Genomic DNA, 13,869 nt, shown 5'->3' on the forward strand with positions numbered 1-13,869 from the left:
TTTTGACACTAATTTCGAAGAAATCGGTTCAAGATTGAACCGAACGGGCTGAACCGGGCCCAAACCGGGCCGTCGGTCCAACCGGACCAACCTATTAAATGAACCCAGCACAGCCTTCTTCCTCATTTCAACAGAAACGCAGCTGAAGCTCCATGGAGAAGAGAAACGTTCCCGAATCCTACGGCAAATTTCAACCCGCCGTAACTTCTCCGTCCGAACTCTGATCGCCGCACCGTTTGCGGCCACGCGTCCACCGTGTCGAGCTCTACGTTTCTACCGGAACAATTTCATAGGTAAGTCACTAAATACTCCCAGCCACTCTTTTCCCCCAATTTTTGAGTTTTGAGAAGGGGTATTGAATCTCTTTGATTTTTGATGTTTTAGGATCCAATTAGCTTGAGGAAAACGTTCACTCTTGCTCATGTGAAGCTTGGGTAAGGTGAGGATATGATAATTCTATTTTAATTTCATTGAATTTGAGCTTTGAGTATTAAATTGGATATATATGTGTTATGAATGTGTATTAGGTTGTGAATAAATAATTGGAGTTTGAAATTGTGAATACTGGAACTTGGAGGAAGCGGATTAGTTGAGTTTTGAGGGGCTGCCTTGATTTTAAATAATTTGCTTTGGTCGACGTAGAAATCGGCCAAGGTATGGTTTAGGTTTCTTGCATTTAATATATAATGTTCTGTGAAAACTTAGGCTAGACAACCATAGGATAAGTTGGAATGCAGGTGTATGTTTAATGTTTAGTAATTTGTTGATGAATATATTTGGTTGAAGTTTATTGGATAATTAGTTATTAATTTTGGATGGTGAATGTTGTTATGTTAATTTGGAGAGAATTATGGTTGAATGTTATTGTTGATGAACATGGTTGGTTTGGTGCTTGTTGATTAACTAATAATTTGGTGAATTATTGATTTGAGGTATTTTGTGTTAGAAGCCTAGGATTAGTGAACTATGATTCTTAGTTGAATTTTGGTTGTTGGATTTGAATATTGTATGAGTATAATTGTTGATCTGAGGTAGATTTATTGTGGTGATTGTTATGATGATGAGAAAGGGTATGTTGAATTGAAGAGAATGCAGGTTTGGACCCGAAAAGGATGGTAAAGTCCGAGTTTTAGAGGAGATGCTGCCGAAATTTTATAAAAAAATTAGAGATTTTGTTTATATGATTATTTAAAAAGGTTTAGATTCAACGGTTATATGGTCTGATTTTGAGTTATTAAGAAAATGAGCATGTTTTAGGTTTAATTCATTTAGTAAAGGATAAATTATGTTTTGAATTGGAACTATTGATGGATGGAATGGGAGGTGTGATGATGAAGGATAAGGATTGAATATGTTTGATGTATGATGATGAATGAGATGCAATTGAGAATAATGTGGATGTTGATGAATTATAATTGAATTATTTATATGGCTTATGAATTTGAATAATCTGATATACGAGGTTCCCTGGATTAAGTGCCGTGGCTTTCCACCACGTGTACTAGGTTGAAAACTCGATACTCTGTTGACCCTACGACGTAAGTGTGACCGGGCACTATATAAATTCCCGGAAATGTTACCCCCATTGAGCAATATTGATTATTTGAGATAAAGCTATGCATAGACTCTTGGGGATGCACGTCGGGGGACAGTCTAAGGACAATTCAGACTTGTCGGGTTGGTTGGATAACCGACAGATGAGCCTCATCAGCCATAGGACAGGCATGCATCATATGCATATTACTTGAACTACTTGCTTGTGCTTTAATTGGGTGTGCTTAAATGTATTTGCCATGCTAAATGTATATTTGTTACCTGCAGTATTTGTAACCTTCCTGTGCTTTCCTTTATCTCTTTATTTGTCTGTGAAATACTGATGGAGATGGAGGTGTGGAGGAATGGCAGTATGAGATTTAGGTTTAAGGTTAAGTTAAGTCAGGTCTACATATTTTTAGAAAACCTCCTTTTATGGCTTCTGTTTAATACTTTAAGCTCTACAATCTGAGTGTCGGCGTTCTAGGATTGCCTCTGGCATTCCCAGGACCTTATATATTATGTGTGTGGCACCTTTACCATACTGAGAACCTCCGGTTCTCATTCCATACGATGTTGTTATTTTTCAGATGCAGGTCGAGAGGCATCTCGTTAGGCGTCTGGACTCTTGAAGCGGAGTGGTTACTGGGTTATTTTGTTATGCTATGATGTATATATATGTACTTAGCTTTCTCTTCACATAACTTATTCTTTTTTATCCTCCTAGAGGTGTATGGAGAGGCAGGATTTTGTTTATGTACATTTGGGTTTTGGATATGTATATATATGTATATATGTGTGTATATTCTCCGGCCAGTCTTGACTTCGCAGGCTGAGTCAGGAGCTCGTTATTTTGTATCTTTGACTCTCTGTTCCTGTTTTGGGTTACTTTACACTTGACAGCTGTGGCTTTCTTAGCACGCAAGTTAACTCATTTCTCGAGCGTTGCGCTTTTATATTCGCGATTTTTATTTCCTCTATTCTTCAAGGCTCCTAGCATATTATAATTCTTCTGCTATTATATGTACTCATTTTATTTTAGAGGTCGTAATACCACACCACCTCTGTTTTACGACTTAAGCGTAAAGCTTAGTGTGGTAGGGTGTTACATTATGGTATCAGAGCAGTTCATTCCTATAGAGCCTGAAAGACGGACTGATTGTACTTCTGTGCATTCTCTGTATATGTGTTTATGTGCTATTAGGATATCTGACTGATATATATGGCATAAACGTCTGTGAGCATGCATTTGGAACTTAAAGCATTAGACCTGCGATATTGAGACTGATCAACTTAATATCACTTGTTTAGTGTGTATAAGGACCAGCTGTCGACTCGCGGACGCGGTCACGGGTGAGGTAGAGGTAGGATAGGCACCGTTACTCCTGGTTTGGCAGGGAATGATCTAGTAGGATTTATGGCTGCTCTGGGAAATATGGCTGCAGCTATGCAGGCAACAGCTGAGGTGTTGGGTAACCAGATAAATCAGAGTAATCATGAGAACAATAATGATGAGGACGGTCCTATGACACTTGCTACATTTCTGAAAGTTCACTCTCCGACTTTTAGGGGAACCTCAAATCCCACTGATGCAGATAATTGGATTCAGGCTATGGAATGGGCATTGCAGGCCCAACAAGTTCCTGAAGAGCAGTGAGTTGAATTAGGAACTTATCAGTTGCAAGGCGAGGCTCAGAATTGGTGGTAGGGAATATGACATATCCTGCAGGAAGATGATGATGGGATAACCGGGAGGTTGGTTATCTAAGAATCATGTTCTATTTGATTGTTCTGAGAAGTCAGTACAGTTTATGCCGGAAGGGTCAGAAGCACCGATTGTGGTGAATAGTTATTATTTGAACTCTATGATAGTAAACTATTCTAGAACTGAATGTCAGGGTGTTATGTTATTAACTGTGGGAGTATCAGGTGATGATCAGAATTTAGAAAAGATTCCGGTTGTATGTGAATTTCCAGATGTGTTCCCGAATGATATAAATGAATTTCCATCTAATAGGGAAGTGGAATTTGCAATTGAGTTGGTGCTTGGAGCCGGTCCGATTTCGATTACTCTTTATAGGATGTCACCTTTAGAAATGGCTGAATTGAAGGCTCAACTGGAAGATCTATTGGGTAAGTATTTTATCCGACCAAGTGTTTATCCGTGGGGAGCGCCAGTGTTACTGGTAAAGAAGAAGGATGGGAGTATGCGGTTATGTGTCGATTATCGGCAATTGAATAAGATCACTGTGAAGAATAAATATTCGTTGCCTAGAATCGATGATCTAATAGATCAATTACAGGGTGCTGGTGTGTTTTCTAAGATTGACCTGCGATCCGGGTATCACCAGATAAAGGTTAGAGACGAGGATATTCCGAAAACTGCTTTCAGAACCCGTTATGGTCATTATGAGTATACAGTGATGTCTTTCGGGTTAACTAATGCCCCGACAGTATTTATGGATTATATAAACAGGATTTTCCGACCGTATCTGGACAAGTTTATTATTGTCTTTATTGATGACATTCTTGTTTATTTTAAGTCTGAAGAGGAACATGCTAAACTCTTGCGAACTGTGCTGCAAATTCTGAGAGACAGGAAGTTATATGCTAAGCTATCTAAATGTGAGTTCTGAAAGAGTGAAGTGAAGTTTCTCGGTCACATGGTGAGTAAGCTGGGAATAGCTGTGGATCCTGCTGGTGCGCGAAATTGTGATCACTACAACTTCGCACAACTAACCAGCAAGTGCACTGGGTCGTCCAAGTAATAAACCTTACGCGAGTAAGGGTCGATCCCACGGAGATTGTTGGTATGAAGCAAGCTATGGTCACCTTGTAAATCTTAGTCAGGCAGACTCAAATGGGTATAGTGATATACGAATAAAGCATAAAGATAAAGATAGAGGTACTTATGTAATTCATTGGTAGGAACTTCAGATAAGCGTATGAAGATGCCTTTCCTTCCGTCTCTCTGCTTTCCTACTGTCTTCATCCAATCCTTCTTACTCCTTTCCATGGCAAGCTTATGTAGGGTTTCACCGTTGTCAGTGGCTACCTCCCATCCTCTCAGTGAAAATGTTCCTATGCTCTGTCACAGCATATGGCTAATCAGCTGTCGGTTCTCGGTCAGGCCGGAATAGAATCCATTGATTCTTTTGCGTCTGTCACTAACGCCCCGCCTGCTAGGAGTTTGAAGCACGTCACAGTCATTCAATCATTGAATCCTACTCAGAATACCACAGACATGGTTAGACCTTCCGGATTCTCTTGAATGCCGCCATCAGTTCTTGCCTATACCATGAAGACTCTGATCTCACGGAATGGCTGGCTCGTTTGTCAGGCGAGCACTCGGTTGTCAGGCGATCAACCATGCATCGTGTATCAGGAATCCAAGAGATAAACACTAGAGCCTTGGTTGCTTGTAGAACAAAAGTGGTTGTCAGTCACCTTGTTCATAAGTGAGAATGATGATGAGTGTCACGGATCATCACATTCATCAAGTTGAAGAACAAGTGATATCTTGGACAAAGAACAAGCGGAATTGAATAGAAGAACAATAGTAATTGCATTAATACTCGAGGTACAGCAGAGCTCCACACCTTAATCTATGGTGTGTAGAAACTCCACCGTTGAAAATACATAAGAATAAGGTCTAGGCATGGCCGAATGGCCAGCCTCCCAATGATCTAAGAACTAGATGTCCAAAGATGATCAAAGGATCTAAAATAATCCAAAGATTAAAAATACAATAGTAAAAGGTCCTACTTATAGAAAACTAGTAGCCTAGGGTGTACAGAGATGAGTAAATGACATAAAAATCCAATTCCGGGCCCACTTGGTGTGTGCTTGGGCTGAGCAAATGAAGCATTTTCGTGTAGAGACTCCTCTTGGAGTTAAACGCCAGCTTTGGTGCCAGTTTGGGCGTTTAACTCCCATTTAGGTGCCAGTTCCGGTGTTTAACGCTGGAATTTCTGTAGGTGACTTTGAACGCCAGTTTGGGCCATCAAATCTTGGGCAAAGTATGGACTATCATATATTGCTGAAAAGCCCAGGATGTCTACTTTCCAACGCCGTTGAGAGCGCGCCAATTGGGCTTCTGTAGCTCCAGAAAATCAACTTCGAGTGCAGGGAGGTCAGAATCCAACAGCATCTGCAGTCCTTTTGAGTCTCTGGATCAGATTTTTGCTCAGATCCCTCAATTTCAGCCAGAAAATACCTGAAATCACAGAAAAACACACAAACTCATAGTAAAGTCCAGAAAAGTGAATTTTAACTAAAAACTAATAAAAATGTAATAAAAACTAACTAAAAGATACTAAAAACATACTAAAAACAATGCCAAAAAGGGTACAAATTATCCGCTCATCACAACACCAAACTTAAATTGTTGCTTGTCCCCAAGCAACTGAAGATCAAATAAGATAAAAAGAAGATAATATACTATAGACTCCAAATTATCAATGAAACATAGCTCCAAATTAGATGAGCGGGACTAGTAGCTTTTTGCCTCCGAACAGTTTTGGCATCTGATGCAAATGCATATTTGCATTATTAGTTAGTTAGTTTAGTTAGTTTTAGCTTAATTTCACTCATTTTCTCTAAATAAACAAGTCCTTTTATGAGTTTTGTTTCCATGCATGATGATATCAAGGAACATGTTAATTCTAGCCAAATTCATGCAAATGTTTTAAGGAATGCATATATGAATGAGTATGAATGAATCTCATGAAATTTATTGCATGAATTGGTAAGACTTTGAAGCTATTTCCCTTGTTGATGATAGGTGATGAGACAAGGAAGCATGGAAGCAAGAATGATGCAAGCTGGGCAAGAAGTTGGCGTTGCCAACTTGGATACAAGGGGCGTTATTCTTGCCAACGCCAGGAAAATGAAGTTGGCGTTGCCAACTTGGATATAGTGTGCGTTATTGAGGACAACGCCCACACACAAAGAGCTTGGTCCTGGAGGCAACCAAGGAGCAAAGTTGGCGTTGCCAACTTGAGATCCACGTTGCCAACGCCACAACACAAGGCAAGCTTGGCCCTGGAAGGAGCAAAGTTGGCGTTGCCAACTCTAGAACCAAGTTGCCAACGCCACAACACAAGCAAGTTTGGCAGTCCTGGAAGCAAAGTTGGCGTTGCCAACTCTAGAACCAAGTTGCCAACGCCCACACAAGCAAGGAACTTGAGCCATGAAGGAGTGTCGAGGGCGTTGCCAACGCCAAGAACTATGGGCGTTGTTGAAGGCAACGCCACACACACAAGCTTGGCCCTGGAGCAAGCTCAACCACGTTGCCAACTTGAGGAGGGCGTTGCCAACGCCACACAACCAAGCAACTTTGGCACCATGGGAAGCAAGCTCAACCACGTTGCCAACGCTAGATGGGCGTTGCCAACGCCACACACAAGCAAATTTTGGCACCAAGTCTTGGCGCACCAACCAGGTTGCCAAACGCCCAATGGCGCACCAACCAGGTTGCCAAACGCCCAATGGCGCACCAACCGCGTTGCAAACGCCCATCAGCCCACCATCCGCGTTGGCAACGCCAATCAAAGGCATCATCCAAGTTGCCAACGCCAGGGAGATGCACCATGCACGTTGCCAACGCCCAATGGCCTTGCCATGCACGTTGCCAACGCCAGGAAGCAAGCATGGAGCCTTGAGAAGGGCTCAAGCACGTTGCCAACGTGCTAAAGAGAAGGAGTTATTCACAACAACGCCAGGAAATTATGGTGCACGTTGCTAACTTGAAATGTATGGGCGTTATTCACAACAACTCCAACAAGGCAGCCTGACCATGTCCTCTTCAATGGAAGATATCTTGAGCTACAGAGATCCAAATTGAGTGCTTCCAGTTGAATTGGAAAGCTGACATTCAGAGCTTTCCAACCATATATAATAGTCTATGATGGAGCACAAAATTGAAGCCAAACCAGAGTCATCTTTAGGCCCTAAAAACAAGAACATGAAGTGAAATTCAAGAAAGCTAGAGATTGGCTTTGGGGTGTGGGTCGAGCACGTTGCCAACGTGCCACAAGGGGGGCGTGTTTTGCAACAACGCCAGCCCCAAGTCCTTGCCTTGGGAGAGTGATGCACGGGCACGTTGCCAACTTGGGGTTGAGGGTGCGTTATTCACAACAACTTGGCAACAACTTGGCAGCTTGACCTTACCTTCTTTGAGGAACCATAACTTGAGCTAGGAAAGTCCAATTGAGGTGATTCCAGTGGCATTAGAAAATAGACATCAAGAGCTTTCCAATGATGTATAATAGTCCATATTGAAGCTGAAGGTTGACACTCAAATTCTGGGCTACATTTAGCATGAAAGTAAGGCCAAGAAGAGGAAAAGCAAGTTGTTGGCAACAACTTGGGCTAGCAACGCCCAAGTCTCATACTTCATGCCCAGGAAATTGTCCTGCACGTTGCCAACGTGCATTTGGCCTGGAGTTAGTGCCAATAACGCCAAGCCAATGGGCCAGAATCATGATGAATGAACCCTTCCTTTCCAAGCCTAGCAACACCTCCAATTGAGCCAAGAATTCAACAATGAGAAAGCCCACATTGCTAACCCAAATTGAAGATCTCTGAAGAGTTTTAGAGTAGTATAAATAGAAGAGATTGATGTACTTGTAGGGGACTTTTACACTTTTTACTTACTTTTTGACACTTAGACATTTTTTTACACTTTTTTTTTAGCACTTGTATTGGAGAACTCTTTTGGTACTTCCGGGAGAGCTCTCTTTGGTTTTCTATTGGAACTTTTCTTCTTCATTTACAAGTTTTAAGCACTTCATTCTTCTTCTTCTTCTTCTTCTTCTTCCTTTACACTTAGTTTAATTCTTTGTTTATGGCAATTGTTGTTGAAATTGGAGCAATGACTCACTAAACCCCACTTTCATTAGGGGGAGGAGCTCTGTTTGTTGGAATGGATTGATGAACCCATCTTTCCTCCTCAATTCTAGTGGTTGATTTAAAGAGGGAACTCTTGATCTTCACAGATTCAACCACCATCGAGAGAGGGGTTAATCTATATGAATTATGTGGTGAGTTTGAGGAATGAGCCACATAATTCAGTTTAGAGTTCATCCTTTCATGATTTCTTTAATCAATATACCTTGGTTAGTATGTGAGATGTAACTCTCCTTGGTTGAGATTATAGAAATTGTGTGGCTGGATAATATATGAGCTTCATCTCTTCTCATGAACAATTAGATCACGAGAGTGGCAATTGGTTATGTTGAGAGAGATTGAATCACCAAGAGATTGGGGTTCAATCACCCACTTGCCATAGATCTATACCCATGATTGAGAAGGATTTGACTAACATCAATTCATGAAAACTAACATCTCTGATCCCTAATGATCCTCTCTATCATTAATTCTCATTTCTTTTGTTCTTAGTGTTTGAAAACCCATTACCCAATTCCCTTCTACATTCTTGCAATTTATTATTCTTGTCATTTACATTCTGTTTTTTTATTTCTTACTCTTATGCTCTTTAGAATTCAGCACTTTAATTCCTTGCAATTTATCTTTGATGTCATTTAAGTTTCTTGCACTTTAAGTTTCCGTCATTTACTTCCATTTTATTTCTCTATTCTAGTTCTTTACATTTTGTGTCATTTACATTCTTGCAATTATGTTCAAAAATCAAAATGCTCATGAAATCAAAACTATGTTTGCTTGACTAAATTTACCATTAACTAAAGTTGCTTAATCTTCCAATCTCCGTGGGATCGACCTCACTCTTTGTGAGTTTTATTACTTGATACGACCCGGTATACTTGCCGGTAAATACGTGAAAATCCTAATTTTTACGTATCAGCATCTCACTTTATCCTTTGAAATTCAGAATGATTGGCATCTTTAGGAACTCAGAATCCAGATAGTGTTATTGATTCTCCTAGTTAAGTATGATGATTCTTGAACACAGCTACTTATTGAGTCTTGGCCGTGGCCCAAAGCACTCTGTTTTCCAGTATTACCACCGGATACATACATGCCACAGACACATAATTGGGTGAACCTTTTCAGATTGTGACTCAGCTTTGCTAGAGTCCCCAATTAGAGGTGTCCAGGGTTCTTAAGCACACTCTTATTGCCTTGGATCACAACTTTATTTCTTTCTTTCTCTTTCTTTTTCTCTTTTTTTTCGTTTTTTTTTTCGCTTGCCCTTTTTTTTTTTGTATTCACTACTTTTTCTTGCTTCAAGAATCATTTTTATGATTTTTCAGATCCTCAGTAACATGTCTCCTTTTTCATCATTCTTTCAAGAGCCAACAATTTTAATATTCATGAGCAACAAATTCAAAAGACATATGCACTATTTAAGCATACATTCAGAGAACAAAAGCATTGCCACCACATCAAACTAATTGAGCTAGTTTTAAAGATGAATTCGAAATCATGTACTTCTTGTTCTTTTGTAATAAAAACAATTTTCATTTAAGAAAGGTGATGGATTCATAGGACATTCATAACTTTAAGGCATAGACACTAAGACACTAATGATCATAAGACACAAACATAGACAAACATAAGCATGAAATTTCGAAAAATAGGAAAATAAAGAACAAGGAGATTAAAGAACGGGTCCACCTTAGTGATGGCGGCTTGTTCTTCCTCTTGAAGGTCCTATGGAGTGCTTGAGCTCCTCAATGTCTCTTCCTTGCCTTTGTTGCTCCTCTCTCATGATTCTTTGATCTTTTCTAATTTCATGGAGGAGGATGGAATGTTCTTGGTGCTCCACCCTTAGTTGTCCCATGTTGGAACTTAATTCTCCTAGGGAGGTGTTCAGTTGCTCCCAATAGTCTTGTGGAGGAAAGTGCATCCCTTGAGACATCTTAGGGATCTCATGATGAGAGGGGTATCTTGTTTGCTCCATTCTTTTCTTAGTGATGGGCTTGAGGTCATGCCTTCTCAGTTGAACTGGCTTCCCTCTTGAATCTCTCTTTCATTGAGCGCCCACTTCATAAATATCTATGAGGACTTGGTCCAACCTTTGATCAAAGTTGACCCTTCTTCATGGCCACAACTTCATAGAAGTGGTCTTGATGCACCCTTGAGATGAATCTCTCCATCTCCCATGACTCGGAGGTGAAAGCTTTTGCCTTCCCTTTCCTCTTTCTAGAGGTTTCTCCGGCCTTGGATGCCATAAATGGTTATGGAAAACAAAAAGCAATGCTTTTACCACACCAAACTTAAAAGATTTGCTCGTCCTCGAGCAAAAGAAGAAAGAAGAGAGTAGAAGAAGAAGAAATGAGGAAGAAGGGAGTGGCTTATGTATTCGGCCAAAGAGGGGGAGAAGTGGTGTTTTAGGTTGTGTGAAAATGAAGGGGTGAAGAAGGGTTTATATAGGAGAGGGGGAGATGGGGTTCGGCCATTATGGGTGGGTTTGGGAGGGAAAGTGGTTTGAATTTGAAGGGTGAGGTTGGTGGGGTTTTATGAAGGATGGATGTGAGTGGTGAAGAGAAAGATGAGATTTGATAGGTGAGGGGTTTCTTTTTTTTTGGGGAAGAGGTATTGAGGTGATTGGTGAATGGGTGAAGAAGAGAGAGGGTGGTGGTGGGGTTGGTGGGGGTCCTGTGGGGTCCACAGATCCTGTGGTGTCAAGGAAAAGTCATCCCTGCACCAAATGGCATTCAAAATCACGTTTTGAGCCATTTCTGGCGTTAAACGCCGGGCTGGTGCCCATTCCTGGCGTTTAACGCCAGGTTCTTGCCCTTTTCTGGCGTTTAACGCCAGTCTGGTGCCCCTTTCTGGCGTTAAACGCCCAGAATGGTGCCAGACTGGACGTTAAACGCCCAATTGCTAGCCTCACTGGCGTTTAAACGCCAGTGGGTTCTTCCTCCAGGGTGTGCTGTTTTTTTTTCCTATTTTTCATTCTGTTTTTGCTTTTTCAATTGATTTTGTGTCTTCTTATGATCATCAACCTACAAAAAACATAAAATAACAAAGAGAAATAGATAAAATATAATCATTGGGTTGCCTCCCAACAAGCGCTTCTTTAATGTCAGTAGCTTGACAGAGGGCTCTCATGGAGCCTCACAGATACTCAGAGCAATGTTGGAACCTCCCAACACCAAACTTAGAGTTTGAATGTGGGGGTTCAACACCAAACTTAGAGTTTGGTTGTGGCCTCCCAACACCAAACTTAGAGTTTGACTGTGGGGGCTCTGTTTGACTCTGAATTGAGAGAAGCTCTTCATGCTTCCTCTCCATGGTGACAGAGGGATATCCTTGAGCCTTAAACACAAAGGATTCTTCATTCACTTGAATGTTCAGTTCACCTCCATCAACATCAATCACAGCTTTTGCTGTGGCTAGGAAGGGTCTGCCAAGGATGATGGATTCATCCATGCACTTCCCAGTCTCTAGGACTATGAAATCAGTAGGGATGTAATGGTCTTCAACTTTTACCAAAACATTCTCTACAAGTCCATGAGCTTGTTTTCTTGAGTTGTCTGCCATCTCCAGTGAGATTCTTGCAGCTTGCACTTCAAAGATCCCTAGCTTCTCCATTACAGAGAGAGGCATGAGGTTTACACTTGACCCTAAGTCACACAGAGCCTTCTTGAAGGTTATGGTGCCTATGGTACAAGGTATTGAAAACTTCCCAGGATCTTGTCTCTTTTGAGGTAATTTCTGCCTAGACAAGTCATCCAGTTCTTTGGTGAGCAAAGGAGGTTCATTCTCCCAAGTCTCATTTCCAAATAACTTGTCATTTAGCTTCATGATTGCTCTAAGGTATTTAGCAACTTGCTCTTCAGTGACATACTCATCCTCTTCAGAGGAAGAATACTCATCAGAGCTCATGAAAGGCAGAAGTAAGTCCAATGGAATCTCTATGGTCTCACTTTGAGCCTCAGATTCCCATGGTTCCTCATTGGGGAACTCAGTGGAGGTTAGTGCACGCCCACTGAGGTCTTCCTCAGTGGCGTTCACTTCCTCTCCTTCCTCTCCAAATTCGGCCATGTTGATGGCCTTGCACTCTCCTTTTGGATTTTCTTCTGTATTGCTTGGAAGAGTACTAGGAGGGAGTTCAGTAACTTTCTTGCTCAGCCGCCCCACTTGTGCCTCCAGATTCCTAATGGAGGATCTTGTTTCAGTCATGAAACTTTGAGTGGTTTTGATTAGATCAGAGACCATGGTTGCTAAGTCAGAGGTGTTCTGCTTAGAGCTCTCTGTCTGTTGCTGAGAAGATGATGGAAAAGGCTTGCCATTGCTAAACCTGTTTCTTCCACCATTATTGTTGTTGAAACCTTGTTGAGGTCTCTCTTGATTCTTCCATGAGAAATTTGGGTGATTTCTCCATGAAGAATTATAGGTGTTTCCATAGGGTTCTCCTAGGTAATTCACCTCTTCCATTGAAGGGTTCTCAGGATCATAAGCTTCTTCCTCAGACGAAGCATCCTTAGTACTGCTTGGTGCATTTTGCATTCCAGACAGACTTTGAGAGATCAAATTGACTTGTTGAGTCAATATCTTGTTCTGAGCCAGAATGGCATTCAGAGCATCAATCTCAAGAACTCCTTTCTTCTGATTTGTCCCATTGTTCACAGGATTCCTTTCAGAAGTGTACATGAATTGGTTATTTGCAACCATTTCAATTAGCTCTTGAGCTTCTGTAGGCGTCTTCTTCAAATGAAGAGATCCTCCAGCAGAGCTATCCAAAGACATCTTGGATAGTTCAGAGAGACCATCATAGAAAATACCTATGATGCTCCATTCAGAAAGCATGTCAGAAGGACATTTTCTGATCAATTGTTTGTATCTTTCCCAAGCTTCATAGAGGGATTCCCCATCCTTCTGTCTGAAGGTTTGGACTTCCACTCTAAGCTTACTCAATTTTTTGAGGTGGAAAGAACTTTGCCAAGAAGGCATTGACTAGCTTTTCCCATGAGTCCAGGCTTTCTTTAAGTTGTGAGTCCAACCATGTCCTAGCTCTGTCTCTTACAGCAAAAGGGAATAGCATAAGTCTGTAGACCTCAGGGTCTACCCCATTAGTCTTGACAGTGTCACAGATTTGCAAGAATTCAGCTAAAAACTGATGAGGATCTTCCAATGGAAGTCCATGAAACTTGCAATTCTGTTGCATTAGAGAAACTAATTGAGGCTTAAGCTCAAAGTTGTTTGCTCCAATGGCAGGGATAGAGATGCTTCTCCCATAAAAGTCGGGAGTAGGTGCAGTAAAGTCACCCAGCACCTTCCTTGCATTGTTTGCATTGTTGTTGTTTTCGGCTGCCATGTCTTCTTCTTCTTTGAAGAATTCGGTTAGGTCCTCTATAGAGAATTGTGCCTTAGCTTCTCTTAGCTTTCGCTTCAAGGTCCTCTCAG

The 13,869-nt window shown here is 41.2% G+C and overlaps 1 non-coding gene across 1 annotated transcript; it reads left to right on the top strand.

Annotated features, from left to right (window-relative positions):
- The first annotated feature begins 13,266 nt into the window (after positions 1-13,266).
- On the top strand, positions 13,267-13,374 carry LOC130946996 (small nucleolar RNA R71). The gene has a single exon (XR_009072411.1). It is a non-coding gene; the product is annotated as a small nucleolar RNA R71 (small nucleolar RNA).
- The last annotated feature ends 495 nt before the right edge of the window (positions 13,375-13,869 follow it).

The sequence above is a fragment of the Arachis stenosperma genome, chromosome 8 (assembly GCF_014773155.1).
Source record: "Arachis stenosperma cultivar V10309 chromosome 8, arast.V10309.gnm1.PFL2, whole genome shotgun sequence".
Classification (NCBI taxonomy): Eukaryota; Viridiplantae; Streptophyta; class Magnoliopsida; order Fabales; family Fabaceae; genus Arachis; species Arachis stenosperma.